Source organism: Rhinopithecus roxellana, chromosome 5 (assembly GCF_007565055.1).
Source record: "Rhinopithecus roxellana isolate Shanxi Qingling chromosome 5, ASM756505v1, whole genome shotgun sequence".
In the NCBI taxonomy this organism is placed as follows: domain Eukaryota; kingdom Metazoa; phylum Chordata; class Mammalia; order Primates; family Cercopithecidae; genus Rhinopithecus; species Rhinopithecus roxellana.
In genome coordinates this window covers 138,424,373-138,430,372 of record NC_044553.1, presented here as the reverse complement: position 1 = coordinate 138,430,372, position 6,000 = coordinate 138,424,373, and positions in this window count along the sequence as shown.

Here is a 6,000-nt window from a genome sequence, read left to right as displayed (position 1 = left end):
TACAGACTGATAGGCAGAAGGGACTTGCCTTGTCTCAGATGAGATTTTGGAATGTGGCCTTTTTAGGTCATGCTGAAATGAGTTAAGATTTTGGGAGACATTTGGGAGGGCATGATTGGTTTTGAAAAGTGAGGACATGAGATTTGTGAGGGGCCAGGGGTGGAATGGTGTGGTTTGGATTTGTCCCCACCCAAATCTCATCTTAAATTGTAGCTCCCATAATCCCCATGTGTCATGGGAGGGACCTGGTGGGAGATAATTGAATCATGGGGGCAGTTTCCCCCATCCTGTTCTTATGGTAGTGAATAAGTCTCATGAGATCTGATGGTTTTGTAAGAGTGTATTCATCTGTTCTCACACTCCTGATAAAGACATACCGAAGACTAGGCAATTTACAAAAGAAAGAGGTTTATTGGACTTACAGTTCACCATGCCTAGGAAGACCTCATGATTATGGTGAAAGTCAAGGAGGAGCAAGTCACATCTTACATGAATGGCAGTAGGCAAAAAGAGAGAACTTGTGCAGGGGAACTCCTCTTTTTAAAATCATCAGATGTCATGAGACTTATTCACTGTCATGAGAACAGCATGGGAAAGACTTGTCCCATCATGCAATTACCCCCCACTGGTTCCCTCCCACAACACATGGGAATTCAAGATGAGATTTGGGTGGGAACAGGGCCAAACCTATCAAAAGCGTTTACTGTTTCACTTGGCTGTCATTCTCTCTTGCCTCCCTCCATGTAAGATGTGCCTTTCAGCTTCCACCATGATTATAAGGCCTCCCCAGCCATGTGGAACTGTGAGTCCATGAAACCTCTTTTTCTTTATAAATTACCCAGTCTGGGTATGTCTTTATCCGCAGCATGAAAAGGGACTAATACACAATGCTTGGTCTAACAAATATGTAATACATACATTGACATGAATGTGTACAGAATTAAGCTGTCTTCGTGTATTTATTTCTCCAAATGTTCTATATCTGTGTCATGATTTTCCCAAGATCCTATGTATTTGTTGAGTGTGTGCCTAAATCCTCATGGTGTCTTCCTTTGACAATTAATATAGTCATTCTCATGTTAAAAATTTTCCTGGCAGAGTCTACATAACTAACTTTCTTGCCAGTCACTTTGTGGTAAAACAAGTTGGGAAGTTTGGGGAAAATTAGAGAGAGATGAGAGTGTTGAACAGGGTGCGCAACCTTTTCTGTTTTCCCTATAGCAGATTTGTGCTGATGCTAATGAAGCCAATCTTCAAGCCCTTCATTTTCAATGTATTTATGTAGTCATATATTTTTGCAAAATTTAGAAAAGTGAGGCATTTTAACCATAATTGAGTGAAATAACTGTCTTTTTACATGCTGACTTTTGCTCCTTCATACTTTTTGTGTTTGGTGGAGTTGAAGAGCAGCAATTTTAGTGGAAATACATTTAGTTTAGATTTAATGGTATATGTGTGATTTGCAGTCATAGCTAATATGTTGCTATCTGTTTGAGCATGGGGATCCTTCTCAGCATACTGTCTTCTGTGAGAAATTGCCTGGTATTGTGACAGCAAGGTACAGAGCAAGAGGACTAAGAAATGTGATTGTGGAGGAAAAGTAAGGCTAAAAATGTATTAAAGCTGAAGCTCATTACTTGAAAATCCAGACTTATAGTTTTCATATGAAAGAAAATGTAACATCCATAATAAAATTTTACATTGCCTTTAATGGGTTGCAAAGTTGAAATAAAATATTCTAAACAGCCAATAAGAAGGAACATTATTCCTATTTGCAGATTTACAGAAAAGACTATTATCCTTTTGCTCTTTCTGTAGATTACATGACAATTGTATCATGTATCATGTATTGTATTATGAAGAGGTGACTGAAGAAAATGCAGTCACAAAATGTAAGAAATGTATAGGTAATTAATTTTAAAATACTGTGCAAATTTTTCTGGGCTTTGTGATGTTTGTGGTACTTCTCCGGATTTTAAAGTTTCTAATTTGTTGCAAGTTTTTTTTTTTTTTACATTCTGAGTAACTATAGACTTTGTACCTAATTTTTGTATTTATAAATGTGTAATACCTTTTTCCTTAAAGAGGGCCCCCAAATTATAGAAGCTTCAGGCCTCAGAAAACCTGGATTTTCCCCCATGTTCTTCCATATCCTACCGTATTCGCTAAGAATCACTGTTAGAGGAATCCTAATTTGTCAACCAAAGTCCTCAGATCTGCAAAGTCAACAAAACTCAGAGTACCTGAGATTTCTATGCTCAGTAAGAGCAGTGCTTCTCACTTACTTTTGAGCAAGACGGGAAGAGGAGGAGCGATACTAGCATTGCGGCAGGTGAAACTGCTTGCCAGAGCCTTGCAATGACAAAGATCGCCTGCCTCTAAGGCTGGGACAGTCTCATCAATCAACCTGTGCTTGAACTATTAGCACTGTCAGCTTCCACTTAAGAGATGATAATTCAAGGGTAGCCTTCCTCATCCACCGAAACTCCCTCCATCAACAGAACAAAACCCTTAATCAGAAGGAGGGGCAGGAGTGCCTATCTCTGGCAAAAACAACTGGCCCCGTCTACTTTCAGTCTACACTTCTTGAACTCATTTTTGCATGACTCTGAAAAAGATCCTCAGTAGAAGCCCTTGACTTGCGGGTACAGGAGTTGAGGCAGGGTTCATGTCCTTTGCCTTGGAAGGGAGTAGTTGTGATGCTAGGAACAGGAAGGTTACAATATTGCCTGTATGATGATGTCTGATTAAAAAGAATAATCATGAACACATGCCAATTTTTTTTTTTTTTTGCACATGCATTATCTTTGTGGGATGGACAGAAATGAATTGCTGGCTGAGTGTATGAGAAATGAAAGGCAGCCAATAAGCTTTGCCCTCACTTGGTAACAGGAGGAAAGACTATAATGGGCTGTTTCTGGGAGTTATGAGAATTATTTAGATCTGAAAGCAGGGTTGTAATTTTTTGACCCTAAAATAAATGGAATACGCACCTAGAGAGTATCATGTAACCCCTGATATTATTAAAAATGTCAAGCATTTACATGATTTGAAGAGAAATCACAGTGCAAGTAGACACTTCATAGAGTCCCAGCCACTAGGATGGTTGTCATTTCTACAAAGATTCACAGAAATTTATGCTACTGATGGATACTTTTTTAAAAAATTGGGGTACTTATATAGTTTTAAAAATTATTTTGAAAATAAAGGCCTGAAAATCTGCTTCCCAAGTTTCTATTTCTCATAAAGGTTATGATACCTTATTGCAATGGGGAGCCCCATGACCAATATCACTGAGTTTCATCACTGTAGAAAAAACAGAGATTTCTCTTTTGGGGTGAAAACAGGGGAAAAGGATCTCAGTTGGCCTCTTTCTAAGTCCTTTTCTCTTTACCTCCACTCCTAGATCACCCAGGGAATTAAAACTCTGCCTGTTGGCCACTTAAATTAATGAAATTGCTCGTGTCTAATACAGAAACATTGCCTCTGTGTGCTCTAGATACATATATGAATAGCACTTCTGTGGATGCCTCCCTGTCCTGGGCACCACGGTAATCCATGTAAATCACAGATTGGCTTTAAAATTCTCATCACCAGAAACCCACAGTGAGAACGGCTGAAGAGATGTAAAACATGAACAGGCTATCCTTTGGCCACAAAATTGGCTGATTGAAAATAAACTCCCAATTATTCTTTTAAAAAAGCCTGTCTTTCATGTGAAGGGGGGTCCTTGTTGGCATGCTTTACAACTTTCTTATTTTTTTAAAGCAAGACCAGTGAAAAAGAGAGTTTAGTCCTCTTCTTTTTTTTCTTAACTTATCCCTTTTCAGCCAATTTGTTGTGCTGATTAGTATTAATATGTGTTCTAAATGATGGGGATAATTTTGTTCGTCAGGGGACATCTGACAATATTGAAGACGTTTTTGATTGTCCTGGAATGGGGTGGTGCTACTGGCATCTAGTGAAGAGAGACCAGGGATGCTGCTAGACATTCCACAATATACAAGACAGCCTGGAATTATCCAGCCCAATATGTCCATAGTGCTTAGAGAAACCTGGCCAAAAATACCATATATAAAGTAGAAAGAGTGAAATCTTTTTGATGATGATATGTTGAAAACGTTTTATAGGCAATTGAAAATGCATCCTTTCTACCATGAGTTCCCAGGTCTTTTGTGTCATTGTTAGTTATGGCTACATCAATTAGCTTGAGTAAAACAGGTTCTGATTTTGGAATCCTATTTTTATTTTTACTTAAGAAAGAGAAATGGGTTTGGATGGACAGCCTCACCTCTATTGGCTATCCTAGGATGGAGTAATGCAGTTGCTGTTTTAGAGTAATCAGTCAGTTGGTATAAAATCTGCCAGAGCTTAGGGCATGTGAAAGTATCTGTAATTTTTATAACTTTTGTAAATAGGCTAGAGATCATGGTGTCCCCTGCATTTGTTGTTATGCAAAAGTCTTATTTACTCTCACTTAGGAAACATTTGTTGTTTCAATTTGTTATATAACCTTATAGATTAAATTCTAAATATAGAAGTCACAGATGATATTATTTAATAATTTCTTGAGAGTCTGGATGACTAAAAGCAACTTCATGGGCTTGCTAGGAATGCATCTGTAATATATAACCACTTGTAATAGAAGGATGTTGATGAAATTAACCCAATTTTTTTTTTAAGTTAAAGATCCAATACCCACTTGTAATAGAAGGATTTTGATGAAATTAACCTAATTGTTTTTTTTTAAGTTAAAGATCCAATATTAATCTTAAATCATACAACACGTCCACCTCATTCAATATATATCTTAGTCTCTCTGTTATACTCATGTCTTGAAAAAATCAGTTAATTCAAATCTTGGGACCATTCCTCAGTTTCACAACTACATTGGGATATTAGAGGAATACTAGAAACATGATTACAATGCCAGAAATTAGTCTTGTAAGAAAGAGACCAAATGAAGGAGCATAATTCAGCCTATGGAATGTAACAGTGATATGTAATCACTTAGAATATGGAGGCCTATTGGAAAGGGCAAAAACAAAGCTAATATCTACTTCTGAAGAAGGCAGGCAAAAGGACATGGATGATGTATTAATTACAAAGAATATTTTTCAAGAGTGAGGTGTCAAATGTAGTGGTGATGCTTAATACTGAGTGTCAACCTGATTGGATTGAAGGATGCAAAATATTGTTCCTGGGTGTGTCTGTGAAGGTGTTAACCAAAGGAGATTAACATTCGAGTCAGTGGTCTGGGTAAGGTAGACCCTTAATCCGGTGGGCACAATCTAATCAGCTGCCAGCAAATATAAAGCAGGCAGAAAAACGTGAAGAGGTGAGACTGGCCTAGCCTCCTAGCCTACATCTTTCTCCTGTGCTGGATGCTTCCTGCCCTCGAACATCAGACTCCAAGTTCTTCAGTTTTGAGACTCAGACTGGCTCTCCTTGTTCCTCAAGCTTGCAGACAACCTATTGTGGGACCTTGTGATCATGTAAGATAATACCTATTAAACCTCCCCTTTATATATATCCCATTAGTTCTGTCCCTCTAGGGAACCCTGACTAATACAGATTTTGGTATCAGGAGTGATTCTAGAGGAACAGAATATTAAAGATGAAGTTCTTTCATTGGTTTTGGGATTTCTAGAGTTGGCTGTTTAATATGATTAGAACCAAAAACGCTAAGGACTCTACTTCTCATAGTGTGGAGAACACTGATAGTCCTTGACATTAACTGTTTAGAGAGTTATGCAAAATTAATGCATTTACCACTCCTAATTCACAGCTCATGAGAGGCAAGGAGTTTAGTGACTCTATACATCATACCTTTGACCATATGTGGAGAGTCAAGGAACATAATGAAGCTGATTGGTTCCTCCTAAGTTCAGTGGGCGTGTGTGTGTAATATCTCTCTACCTCTGTTTTATAAAGACACATGAGATGGCATTTAAGGACCTTCAGATAATCTAGGATAACTTTCCTATCTCGAGATCCTCA